A 15,449-nucleotide genomic window follows, 5' to 3' on the forward strand; every position below is an offset into this window, starting at 1 on the left:
ACATTCAGTCGGTAAACACAAAGCAGTCGGTTATAGAAGAAAGTAGTCACAGAGCTTAGTATACACCGATCTTTTTACCGAGTAACACTCTATGTCTACCGAGCAGCAAAAATGATATACCGAGTGAACACACACCAAGTGAAACGTGTTACTAGATTCATTGAACCTAGACACATATGGGAAACGTGTTACAAGATTGAGGAACAGGATATAATTATCACTTAGGAAATTGCACCTTAAAGATTTTGTATGATCTTGAGGTCATCTATCCAATGAAATATTTTGTATGATTATTCATTCGATGAATCATGTTTGTAAGATCGAAGCATGAACAAATCACTGACATAAGAGATCTATTTATACAACATGAATTGAGGATCAAAAAGTGAAGGTGTATGAAGCAAGACATGTATAATAGATAAGGAAGCACTGAGTATTGTGACTGTTAGAGACACAGAGGTCACCGAGAAGGATTTCAGAGAACAGTCAAGGAATAGAGTAAACAGAAGGGTTTACCAAGTTAATCTATGGATTACTGAGGTATGCTATAAGCAAGGTAATCTCATTTTGAGCACATAGAATCTGCTATAATATTTCAGATGTGAAGTTGCAGATATTTTGTAATATTGTGTTGTAATATTTTGAGTTGTAAGAGAAACCTTTAACAGGGTAAAAGACTCTAACAAAGTCTATAAATTGTAAAGCCTTTAACCAGGTGCAACATTTAGAATAAGTGTTGTAAAATCCTTTAGCAAGGTAGATCTAACGATCTTGATACTCCTAATAGGGTAAGCTATTAGAAATAGCTAAACATGTAGCTCTAACTGAGCAACCTTTATTATTTCATTAGTGAAGTTGTGGGTGCCATCCCCACCATAGTTTTTCTCTCTAACCAAAAGTTTCTACGTAACCAAAATATATGTGTTATGGAGTGAATCATGTATGATTGTTATTTATTTGTTTTAGCATTATATTATGTTACAACAGTTTTTGGTTTATGTATAATAGTAAAGTTATTGTTGAAGAAAAGATTTGAAGTACTGATTCACCCCTCCCCTCTCAGTACATTAGCTTTCCATATTGGGCCTAACAATTGGTATCAAAGCTTGAATCTTGGAAAAGGGTTTAATTGCCTAAAGAGAAAGATCTTATCAATGGAAGGCTACAAACAATCTCGGAGAATTGTGAATCTTCAAAATGAATTGGATCATGTTAATCAAGTGATTGTTGACATGCAAAAACAAATGCAAAAATCTCTGAAAGTTCAAAGAAGATTGTCTGATGATTTGTACGACTATCAAGAGTTAGTGGAACAAATTGAGACATCATCTGAGAATAGTATATCTGAAGAGATTGAAGAAATGATTGGAGAACTGAAAGAAAAGAACAAAACACTGACTGATCAACTAAAAGCAATGAAAAGAGAACATGAACATTTCAGCACATAGATGACTGAAAATCTTGATGCATTGAGGATAGACAAGGATAAATTAAGAGATCTAGAAAGATAAAAACAACAGCTTGAAGCATAAGTATCTGTAAGGAATGATGAAATCACAAGGTTGACTAGAATTCAACAAAATCTGTCAGATCAATTGGGTTATGCACATCATGAAGCAAATCTGAAAGATGATGAGAATCACGTATTAAAACTTGAAGTATCAAGGTTGACCGATGAACTTGAAATAGAGAAGAAATCCAAAGAAACATTGAAGAAGAGTTATGAAGCATCAAAGATGTTGGATGAGCAACTTAATACAAAAAGACCCAACAAAGTTGCGGGACTCGGTTACAAAGGAAAAGACTCTACCAAAAAGGGAATCCACACTACCGAGAAAGGAGAATCATCAAAGCAACCTGGAAACAAGAAGAACATCAAAGGGAAGAAGCCTATTTGCAACTACTGTGGAAAACAAGGACATACTACCAACATGTGCCAAATCAGAAAAGGTAAGCAACCGAATGTCACTAGGTCCAATGGTTATTGTTACAATTGCAATAAATATGGTCACACATCTAACCAATGTAGGACAAAGTCTACTAGCAATTATCAGAAGGCAAAATTCAAAGGGTTTTGTAAAAACTGCAATAGATATGGACATAGTACCGAGAAGTGTTGGTTTAAGCAGAAGAACTATATGTGGTCTGCACACTGAGCAAATACTAGAAGCTACCGAACTCAAACAGATCTTGACTGACAATATACTGCAGTACCGTGGGATTACAATACAAGGATATGGTGTGAATGCTATGGAAGATATGGACATATAAGTGCCAACTACTTTATAAGGTTTCAAATAAACAACTGAAGATCATGGAGAAATCCTGGTATGGCATGTTTTCATTGTCACAAAGTTGGAAACTTGGCTAGAGATTGCAGAGATCAACCTAGAGGAGACACTGAGGAAATAAGAAGCAAATTACATATGATTTGGAAAAAGAAGGAAATTGTGTCAAATGAAAAAATCACCTTACCTACCGAGTTAGGTGCACCTATTCCAAATTAATCGGTGAAGGTATGAAGGGACTGCATTCTCTCAAGGTTAAATCTTAACAATTCCTATTTTATCATGTACTTAATTCAAAATCTGCATAGCTAAAGATGCATTAGGAAATTTGAAATTTTATCAAGTCTTTTGGAAGCCTGTTTAGTCGGTAAATACAAGAAGTCTGGCTACTCGGTAAAAGCATAAAAAGGAAGTGGTATCAAGTGCATTTAATGTTTTCTTACCTAACTGCACAGAGCCCGATAAGGTAAAATTGTGTACTTAAAGCTTTTGCGTGGTCATTTTACACTTACCAAGTTTTCAAGAAAGCAGAGCAAAGCGATTCAAGGTGATCAAACCTCCTCCAAAGTGAAATTCAAGGTATTTACATCAATCACAATGTATTGTCAAGCTAGTTTACTGATCATATCAGTTATCTGTTTTACATTTACTAAGCGGAAAGCGTCTGTCATTTAAAAGTCTTCAAACTCTAAGGATCTTTTGTTAAGTGATTCTTCAAAATTTGCAATGGTACCTAAGATCCAGAAGCCCGTTGTTGTTGAGAACATTGAGAAGCCCTCACTGAAATACTCTCTAACTCCCAAAGTAGCATCTGAACCAGATGATAAAACTACCTTTTCACTCATTCCAGATAGGGTTTTACTAGTTGAGGATGTCAGGTTCTTCACTAAGTGTCGTGTTGAGGAACTAGGTCATGTTGAGATCAAGGACACATATGATGAATTGTGTACCGATGGAAAACTAGATAACAAGTTTTAACACATTAAAGTCAATGGATTGACCGAAGCCCTAACCTACTAGCGAGTCTTCAAACCCCAGTGGGTTAAATTTGTTTTGAGTAGAGTTCATGATGACTTCATGTGGTTAGAGGAGCAACCATTCAAGATCACCAAGGAAATCATCCACTTGATCACCGGTTACCCTATTTATGACCATGCCCGAGCTTAGAAAATGATTTCATAGAAGGAATTGATCACTTTAACTAGAGTAGAATCCAATTGCAGAGGTCTAAAACTAAATAATGTCATAGATACAGAGCTGAAGTTTGCCTTTAGAGTCATAGGCTATTGTTTCTTTCAATCGGAAAGGGAAAATAGTGTACCCTGTGCAATAGTCAATTTAGCCTATAAAATTGTGAAGAAAGGTATGAAGATTGATCTATGCAAAGTGTTGTTGAAAAATCTGTTTGAAAATCTCAACAGCATAAGGAAGCCAAATAAGAATAACTCAGCAAACACACTAAAGTTTGGATCACTTTTGGTATGCATGTTTTTCTATTTTGAGAAATTCTTTCCATCAGTCGGTAATGTAGTTTGGGAACTACACCGACCAATCACCCATCAAATCAATGACTTCATCAAACAGCTAGGTGATAACTTTAATGATCTTATGGATGATTATTTTAGCAAGTTTCAAGAAAAGATGCATAACAGGTATAGGATTCCACCCAAGTTAGTGGAGAAATACAAGGATGATATATGCTTTGAAGTAGACACCGACTACTGCTATGTCAATGCGGTGGAACCAAGAACTCAATCTTTGCCACCTATGGGTTATGAGATTGATTTTGACATTACATAGTAGTAGATAGATGCTTTTCTTGCTCTACCAAGGCATGCTACCGATATGAGATATGGTACATATGAAGAAGTTAAAGAGAAAGTTAAAATGAGCATTGTAGTACCAAAGGGTACAAGAAAAGCAACAAAAATGATTAAGGCATTAACATAGAAATTTGGAGAAGGTTCTTCCTCCACACCTATCAAGAGCATTCAAGACATCACCGAGGAGGAATCTGAAGCCCAAGAAGCAACTATTACATTGAGTACCGAGTTTCCTAAAGGGAAAATTTTGAAAAGGAAGAAACATGATACATCAGAGGTATCACCGACTCCTTCAATAAAGTGCCCAAACACAAGATCATCTACAGTGTCACTGAGAAAGAAACCAAAGAATGTTGCCGCACCAAAGGTAACAAAAACTTATAAGAAATCTACTCAAAGACTCATTTTGACTAAAGAGTCTAGTGACACTGAATTTGAAGACACAAGAAAATTTTAGATTGTTAAGAGTCAAAAGAAAGATGTACATAGCATTGATAATTTATGTGCTAATTTGAAACAATATGGTAGATTTGGAGCATTTAGATATGTTAAGTATGAATCAACAAATGATGAAGAAAAGAGACAAATAGAAGAAACTATCATCTGCACACTTCTAAAATTCTGATTGGTCCCATTGGAAGTAACTAATTCTCTTCCAAAAGAATTGTATTTGTATATTGATAATAGGTGGAAATATGCTATGGACTTGGAAAAATAGATGAGAGAAAGAAGTCTGGTACATCTCTTCTCAGACATGTCAGTAGACGAGATCAATGAACATCTGCAAAACTACCAGACAAACTTCCTAGTCAAGCAAAGAGCCTTGAAATTAATTAATGGCCTTTATCTTGAAGTAGAGAATGAGACCAAGGAAAAGTGGCAGAAAATCTTTCGAATCAAGAATGTTGGTGAGCAAGTTGAAGTTGAAATAGTTGATGTCACCGAGAAAGATCCTGATATCACCAAGCAAGACCCCGTTGATACTATACAAATTGGTGAGGATATCATGGACACCAAGGTACAAGAATAGGAAATGATTGAAGGGAATGCTTATGCCAAACTGGTATCCAGTGAGTTAGTTTTGGAACAAGTTCAGCCCTATCCTCCGGTCACTTAGCATGTTTCAACCGAGACACCTCAGGATACTAAACAAGGAAAAGAGGGTCACAAGTCTATAGAAGGAGAAGCTACTTCTCAGGCCACCGAGGAACAGACTTCTCAAGCCCCTTCTAGCACTAAAAGTGTTACAATTGAGACCCAGAGCACAAATTCACTGAAGGCTCAATCTGAGGTTAAAGAAATTGACAAAAGTGTTGCCTCTACCGAGCAACCTACCGAGGATCAACAAGCCTCCCAAGCCATTGTATTAGTTCAACTAGTGAAAACCTCCTCATCTAAAGAAAAGAAAATGAAAAAGCAGAGTTTCAAATTAGATTTGTCAATACCAATAGTGTTGCCGAATGTAGACATATCCAAATTAAAAGGGCAAGCACTTATTGAATTTGGTGAACTATGCAAAGCCAAAGCAAAACAAGAGAAGCAAATGGCTATACAAAAGAAAAACAAAGTACTTCAAAAGGTGAAAGCACTATTAACAGATATGCTACCTGAAGCTACAGTGACAAAAGATGTAGCCATCCATGTTCAACTAGATGAACTCCTAACTAAAATAGAGACATCTGGAGTAGACGCATCTGAATACTTGAGCAAGTTGAAGGACAAAGAACTCACTTCAAAAATGATTGAAGAGGTACAAAAAGCCATTGCTATTGGCAAAGTAAAACTTGTCAAATTTATTGTTGAGTTGTACCCTCAACTCAAACACATTCTTTCTTTATTTCAGAAACTCTGTACATTTTCTTTATTCATTAAAGACATCAAGAATAAAATAGAAGTGATTGAGAAAGAGATCACTAATCTCTCCCATACATTGACCACTAAGCCAAATTCTATTCAAAATTTCTATACCAAGTTACAAAAGCTCATGGCTCAACAATTGGAACTTAGGAATGAAGAGCACAAAATAAGGATGGACATTATGACTCTTCAAACCTTATTCATTCCCCACTTGTCCTCTGTCCAAGAATAGATCAACAAGGATACCTCTTTATCCACTCAGCCAGAGGGAAGCACTTTAGATGGACTGATTTCATTGTTAGCCGACATTACAGCTCAGAATTCACTCATGGATAGTGTTAAGGATTCCCTCTCCACCGCTCTCACCAATGCAAGGACAAAGTATAAATCCATTTTTGACCAGTTGCCTCCACCGAATGGTAACTAAGTAAGTTTTGATGTTTGTCAAAAAGGGGGAGTATATAGTGTATATAAGATAATTTTGACAGGGGGAGCAGTACACCGAGCAGTGAACCGAGTAGTAAATACAAAATATTGATCACAACGTATGCACAATCAGAGTTTTGTATAGTATATTGATAAGGGGAGTATATCTGAGTATACTATTTATTGACAAATCTATATACTGTCAGATTAGTCAAATTTTGTAAGTATATAGATTTTTGAGTTATGACTTTGAAAGAAGTTTTGTCAAACATCTCAACTAATGTCAAAAGGGGAGATTGTTACTAGTTACTAAGTTGCCATTAGTTTTATGTCCAAAGTCATTCTATATACTCTAGTCGGTTATTACTACCAAAACATTCAGTCGGTAAGCACAGAGTAGTCGGTTATAGAAGAAAGTAGTCATAGAGCTTAGTATACACCGAGCTGTCTACTGAGTAACACTCTATGTCTACCGAACAACAAAAATGATATACCAAGTGAACACACATCGAGTGAAACGTGTTACCAGATTCATTGAACCTAGACACATATGGGAAATGTGTTACAAGATCGAGGAACAAGATATCATTATCACTTAGGAAATTGCACCTTAGAGATTTTGTATGATCTTGAGGTCATCTATCCAATGAAATATTTTGTATGATTATTCATTCGATGAATCATGTTTGTAAGATCGAAGCATGAACAGATCATTGACATAAGAGATCTATTTATACAACATGAATTGAGGATCAAAAAGTGAAGGTGTATGAAGCAAGACATGTGTAATAAATAAGGAAGTACTGAGTATTGTGACTATTAGAGACACAAAGGTCATCGAGAAGGATTTTAGAGAACAGTCAAGAAACAAAGTAAACAGAAGGGTTTACCGAGTTAATCTATGGATTACTGAGGTATGCTATAAGCAAGGTAATCTCATTTTGAGCACATGGAATCTGCTATAACATTTCAGATGTGAAGTTGCAGATATTTTGTAATATTGTGTTGTAATATTTTAAGTTGTAAGAGAAACCTTTAATAGGGTAAAAGACTCTAACAAAGTCTATAAATTGTAAAGCCTTTAACCAAGTGCAACATTTAGAATAAGTGTTGTAAAATCCTTTAGCAAGGTAGATCTAACGATCTTGATACTCCTAACAAGGTAAGCTATCAGAAATAGCTAAACATGTAGCTCTAACCAAGCAAACTTTATTATTGCAGTAGTGAAGTTGTGGGTGCCATCCCCATCGCAGTTTTTCTCTCTAACCAAGAGTTTCTGTGTAACCAAAATATATGTGTTATGGAGTGCATCATGTATGATTGTTATTTATTTGTTTTAGCATTATATTATGTTACAACAGTTTTTGGTTTATGTATAACAATAAAGTTATTGTTGAAAAAAAGATTTGAAGTACTGATTCACCCCTCCTGTCTCAGTACATTAGCTTTCCATATTGGGCCTAACAGGATCCACTCGCTGACATACCTTCATCATCAGGCAGACCAATTTTTGATGAACCTGAATCTCCCACTATACATGAGATAGAATACAATGACAAAGACAACCTTAATGTTCATGAAACTGATAATGATTCCTCATCAAGTGAGGCTAATATAACCCATTTTACATGGAGGATCCACTCACTGACATACCTTCATCATCAGGCAGACCAGTTTTTTATGAACCTGAATCTCCCACTATACATGAGACAAAATACAATGACAAAGACAACCTTAATGTTCATGAAACTGATAATGATTCCTCATCAAGTGAGGCTAAAAAAGACACTGAACCTCCTGAAAAAGATATTCTTGATTGTCAAAAGGACAAAGACTTTAGAAAAATGATGAAAGCTATCCTGGCTCAGGAGAAGGAAGACCATTTCTTAGAACTACTAAAACAAGGTGCCAAACTTCATATTGGATATGATGTTCAGACACTTGTTACTAAAAAGGAAGAATCACCTATACTCATAATACACAAACAATTACAAGCCTTACAGATGGAGATCACATAACTGAAGAATAAGGATAAGTCCCCAAAACAATATTCTCTGGAAAAACTATGTCCCTTTCCATTTGACATAAATCTATACATGCCTCCATTTCCTTCATGAGTTGAGATCCCAAAATTGGACTAATATGATGGTACCTCGGATCCTCAAGATTATGTCAGAGAGTTTTGTGTTTCCTGTATGGAGTTCATGCATGATCAAACCTACCTCATACGCCTTTTTCCCAAGGAGTTTAGGGGGTCAATCAATGGAATGGTTCTCAAGTCTACCCAAAGGAATAAAAATGTTTGAAGAACTAATCCAACTATTTTTACAATATTCGACACCCTGTGACTATGATCGAGCTTTGCAATACTAAATAGAAAAGAGGGGAGCCTCTTCTTACTTTCCTCCAATGCTGGAGAAATATGTTCTCTAGGTATTCTTGACCTATCCCAGACTATGAGAAAATGAATATATTTGTCAATAACTTGGTCCCCGAACTGAAGTATAGTATACAAATGCAAGTACACCCATCATTTAACAAAATGGTAGATAATGTCATTCGAATGGAAGATGTGCTCATAAAGAAGGGAGATATCTCACCTTGGAAAGAAACACAACCATGATATAGCTCTAAAGAGAAGAACAAGTATTGGAAATTTGGCAAAGACAACAACAAGAATGTTGTTAACGATGGAGTAGTAGACACTGTTAAAGCTGACTCAAAGCCCATAATATTTAACTTGGCTAGTGGTACACAAGCACTTAAAGCTATTGAGGCTGCAACAGAAAATCCACCAAAGAAAACAAAAGAATGGTTCAAAAAAAAACCTTGGCTTTCCAAACCTAAGTGTGATTTTACTCCTCTCAATGAATCATATGAATCCACTTTCAAAACTCTGTTGGCAAACAACTTGATAACACTACCAAATAACTCTAGACCATATGATCCAGAAGTCAAACCAAGATGGTGGAGAGAAAATGAATACTGTGACTTCCATCAGAATAAAGGTCATAACATAAACAATTGCATGAAGATAAAACATGAGATTCAAGATCTCATAGACATTGGTAAAGTTGTTGTTAGGAATCATCTGACCAATGCTGATCATAAAGCATTCAAGGACCCTTTACCTATTTACGAACAAGGTGATTCCTCAAAGACCAAAGGAGGTTCCAAGGTAAATTATACTTATACTAGCAATGACAACATCATTAACATTATTGAGCCTTCCCAATCAGAATATTGCAATGTGATTATAGTCCAAGATAAACCAAATGAATCACGATATGCAAGAGATTTGACCCGATCTCAAAAGAAAGTCACTCTCCAAGGAGCTAGTTCTTCCAACCCAGCTCAAGCAACATCGAACCCACCGGCCCAATCAAACAAACAAAAAGAATCAACCTTGGATAAATTTAAAAGGCTAACTTCAACATCATCCTCTGGATATAGTGTCGTTGGACTGTTGAAAAGGACAAATGCTCAAATCTCAATTTTTGAATTGCTAAAACTCTTGTCTGCTCATAAAGAGATCCTAGACAAAGCACTGCTCACCACTAATGTTCCCAAGGATTTAGACATTGATTGATTTTAGTCTATGGTGGGTCATCTGACTTCACCTCACTATTTGACCTTCTCTGAAGAAGATGACAACTCACTAAATCATCCACATAACCAGCCATTGCATATTGAAGCCATGATCCATAAACACAGGGTCAAATGTGTTTTGATAGATGGAGGCGCGAGGTTGAATATTTGTACTTACCGTCTGCTTACACAACTAGGATTCTCTAAAAATTTCATTCATCCTGACAAGAGAATAACCATAAAATCTTATGATGAAAAAGAAAGGACCTCTAAAGGTTTGGTATCATTACTTATTAGGGTGGGACCTATAGAAATAGATGTCCTTTTCCAAGTACTGGATATTCCTTTGTCATACAATATCTTACTGGATAGGCCATGGATTCATGAAATGAAGGCAGTAACATCAAGATACCACCAATGCTTAAAGTTTCCTTATAATGGAACAAAAGTCAATATTCCCGTTGATATGAATGTCATCTATAATGCATTGATAAAAGGTGCAGATAATTTTGTGCCTCATAATAGGGCATCTTCTACAAGTGAAAATCTAGAAACACTGATGAAATACTTAGAAAAGAGATTGAAGATTACAAATACCGGCATGGATGGCTTCATGATAGAACCAGTACTTTCATTAGTTTCTCTCCCTCCATCAACAAAAAAGTTGGGCAAACCATTAGAGGCTATGAGAACACAAACTTTAGCTCCGAATACCATATATGATGGTCTCTTTGTACAGTCCTCTACCTCCCCGGTGGATGAAATAGAAGAGGATGTTGTTCTTAACTGGCTCTTTAAGAAAGATAGTCAAAATGAGGAGGTACGACATTGTGAGATTTCCTCAAACCAATATGGTCCTGGCTACAAGATGATTCAACGCATGGGATATTCAGGTACTGGTCCCTTGGGTAAACATAAAGAGGGTATTACTCAACCAATTTAGCTGCAAACAAAATCCACAAATGATAAGGATGGACTGGGGTACAATCCGAAAAAGACATCAGATCACAAACATGTTTCTAAGTCTAAGTGGCAAAAAAGGATATCGCCTTCAATATTACAGGAAGCAAACACTCAACAAACAAAAGCAGAGTGTAGAAAGAAGAAAGAGGAATCAATAGTCAAGAAAGAAGAAATAGTCAATGCTCAAACTTAGATGGTGTCAGCTACAATAATACAAGAAATTGAGGTCCCTGAGGATATAAGAGATGAAGTAATAAGAATTAGAGAATTGTTTGCACCACTAAATGATCCAGTCACATACACTGGTAGGAAGCAAGTAGACAATTCAGAGACTGACTCAAATGAGTATGAATGGGGTCCTGACCACCTCTCAAATACATCTAGTACAGAAACTCCAGAAGATTCTAGCGGTGTCATAGATGATACTCAAGAGCTGATGCGCATAAAACTAGAAAAAGAAATACAGGAAATTAGATAAAAGAGACAAGAAAATTATGAACAAGGACTGAAAGAAGGAAGAGTACCAGAAAGCTTTTCATCAATGTACCCCTATGCTAAAATAGAACAAATCAAGTATAGCACTACGCAAGAAGAGTTAGAAGCTATAGAACAAGAACCAGTTATTAGTACAGAGGAAGTTGAATGGAGTAGATGACAATAAATCATAGAAACAGTAAGATCATGTCAATAGGTATGTCAGATACAAATGATAAATGAACCACAACATGAAGGAACTTGCAATATTAGAGATGTTGGTGTTGATACCATACATACACTTACTAAATCACTTGAAGAAGACTCAAAAACTTCATCCGATGACTCTTATGACTTTGATGACAGTCTTATTCAGGACAATATCTACTCAGCCTCAAATTCTGAATCATCTGATACAAACAATGAAAATTTGTGTACTGATCTTATCGTTGTCAAACCACGATATGACGTTCATTCTGGTGTACAAAATGATGCTACAAGTATATCTATTGGATTAGGTCAACTAAATATTAACGTGAACTTTAATAATTATGTTCTAACTCTTCATAGTCTCAAGACACTTACATAAGGTATCCTTCTAGAACTTGACTTTTTGATCTGCGGTTGTGATGATAATACCATGAACACTTGCAAACCTGTCCAAAATTTATCCTTACTACATCCAGAACTAATTGACTGTACTTTACAGAACTAGCCCATGAATATACCTACTTTTGCCAATGATTAAACGTTAGCCTATTATCTCAATGTAGTTGAACCCATGTACTCTTCCACCAGCGAACAAAGTGAAAACATGACTGAAGCGGATATCAAGTATCTTAGTTGCAAAAACAAGAAAAATAAAAATAAAAGATCTGATGGTGAAAACCACATTGTGGCGGTGTCAGAATCTTAAAAAGAGAAAATAAAGGACGTACCTAAAGGTGAAAACCTTTCTGAGGTGCCTGAAGGTGAGATACTTGATGTACTACCAAGTCATTTCCAGGAAAGGTCTTCCATATTGATCGAGCCAACTCAGCCAGTGAACATTGGGAGTCAAGAGATACCACACATCATTCATGTAGCTCAATCACTATCAGCAGAAGAATTAAAGGATTTCACTCATCTATTCTTAGAAAAGAAAATAAACTTTGCATGGACATACTCTGATATGCTAGCCTTGGATCCTAATCTCATCATGCACCATCTTTCTATCACACCAAGAGTTAAACCAGTCAAACAAAAACTCCGTAAGATGCACCCACATGTGGCACTGTTGGTCAAGGTTGAGCTAGAAAAACTATTAAAAGTTGGATTCATTAGAGCTATAGATTATGCTAAATGGATTTCAAACATAGTACCTTTGTCAAAGGTAGAAAAATCTATCAGAGTTTGCATTGACTTCAGAGATCTTAACAAAGCTTGTCTGAAGGATGACTTTCCATTACCAAACATTGATATGGTAGTCGACATGAATATTGGATATGAGATTTACTCACAAATGGATGGATTCTCCAGCTATAATCAGATCAAATAGCTCCTGGAGATCAAGAAAAGATAGCTTTCACCTATGCATAGGGAACCTTTTGCTGGAATATCATGCCATTTGGGCTGAAGAACACAGGAGCAACTTATCAAAGAGAAATAACTACTATATTTCATGATATGGTGCATAATAATATGGAAGATTATGTTGATGACACCTTAGTGAAGACTATGAAGAGATCCACGCATATTCAAGAGCTAGGTCCTATACTAGACAAAATGGAAAAGTTTAAACTCCAGTTAAATCCAAAGAAGTGTGCATTCGGAGTAACATCTAGTAAACTACTTGGCTACATCATTTCAAAGAAGGGAATTGAGGTTGATCCTGAGAAGGTCTAAGCCATAATGGAAATGCCACCTTCAAAGAACATCAGTCAAATGATAAGTCTATAGGGATGTCTCCAATCCATCAGACGCTTCATTTCTCAGCTAGCAAACAGAGCTCAACCTTTCACAAAAGTATTGAGGAAAGGAATAATATACAATTGGGATCAGGAATGTGAACAACACCTTCAGTAGATAAAAGAGTACCTATCTAATCCACCAATATTGATGCCACCTATTCAGGGTAAACCATTTATCTTATACATATCAACAATTGATTCATCACTGGGGGCACTTTTGGCACAACAGGATGACAATAAAAAGGAACGAGCTATCTATTGCATCAGCAAGACATTGGTGTCTTATAAAATGAACAATAGAAAAAGCATGCTTGGCATTAGTCTTTGCATCACAAATATTGAGACACTACATGTTAGCACATTCAGTCAAGATGGTGGCTAAAATTGATCTGCTCAAGTATCTACTCAACAAAGCAACACTAACAAGAAGATTGGAAAAATGGGTCATGATCCTTACAGAGTTTGACATTAAATATGTGGAACACAAAGCCATAAAAGGATAGGTAATTGTTGATCAACTTGTTGAAGCTCCACTTGAGGACACTCAACTGCTGCATATAGAGTTTCCAGATGAATCAATAATGCATCTTACTCAACAACCCTGGAAGATGTTCTTCGATGGGTCTTTTACTCAAAATGGTTCTGGTGCTAGAATAATATTTATCACTCCTCAGAAGTATTCAATCCCAAAGCCCTATAAGATTTTATTCCCTTGCACAAACAACATCACAGAATATGAAGCTTTGGTAAACGAGATAAAGCTATCTATTGAATGGAAGGTTGTAGAATTACACATCTATGGAGATTCTCAGCTGATCATAAATCAAATCAATGATACATATCAGACTCAAGATGAGAAAATGATGCCTTATAAGAGAATGGTTGATGATCTTAAGAAGTATTTTGCTTTTGTATCATTCCAATAGATTCCTAGATCTGCAAATAGAGTAGAAGATGCTATGGCCACCTTGGCATCTATACTTGAGTTACAAGAGTCAAATTTTCACTTTGAATTCTTAGTGAAAGAGTTACATTACCCGGCCTATGATTCTCCTAAGACCCAAATAGTTTGTGCTATTATTGAACGTGACTCATCCTAATATAGCCACATCTATTCTTATCTACGAGACCAAATTATCCCTGAAAATCTTACCCATAATGAGAAAAGAAACCTAACTTGAAATGCTTCACGGTATGTTATCATTGCTAACAATCTATTTAGATGAGGTTTGGATGGTACATTGCTTAGGTGTCTAGAAACTGAAGAATCTAAACGTGCGTTATCGGAAGTTCATGAAGGTATTTGTGGATCTCATTCGAATGGTCTTACTTTAGCTCGGAAACTACTATGGACTGGCTACTACTGGCCAGACATGGAAAAAGATGCTATTAAATTTGCTAAGACCTGAAATATCAGCTACATGGAAATCTCATACATGCTCCAGCAAGGGATCTTATACCCTTCACTACACATTGGCCTTTTTAGCAATGGGCCTTTGATCTCATTGGTCAAATATATCCTGCTTCATCTAACGGACATAAATTCATCATAACTACCACTGAGTATTTCAATAAGTGGGTAGAAGTGGTTCCTCTCATCAAAGCAACTAGTAAACAAGTAGCTCTCTCAATCCTAAACTATATCATCTACAGCTATGGGATACCTTCATCCATCGTGACTAATAATGGAGGACAGTTCAAGAATAAAGATCTAAACGAGCTCTATGAGAAATTCAAAATAAAACAACACTGGTCATCATTATATTACCCTCAAGGTAATGGACAAGCTGAGGCATCTAACAAAAACCTACTGACTATCTTGCACAGAACTGTGAACAAATCTAGGAAGGATTGGCATCTACAACTCAATCCTGCACTATGGGCTTACAGAGAAAGTATCAGAACACCTATTAGGGCTACACCTTTTTCTCTGGTGTATGGGTCTGAAGCAGTACTACCTATTGAAGTGGAAATACCATCTCTAAGAGTTTCTTTGCAAGGTCTTGTTATTGATGAAGATCATAGAATATCTACATTGTAAGAACTTGAATTCCTGGATGAGTGTCGGCATGTGGTGTTTG

The sequence above is a fragment of the Cryptomeria japonica genome, chromosome 10, assembly GCF_030272615.1.
Source record: "Cryptomeria japonica chromosome 10, Sugi_1.0, whole genome shotgun sequence".
NCBI lineage: Eukaryota > Viridiplantae > Streptophyta > Pinopsida > Cupressales > Cupressaceae > Cryptomeria > Cryptomeria japonica.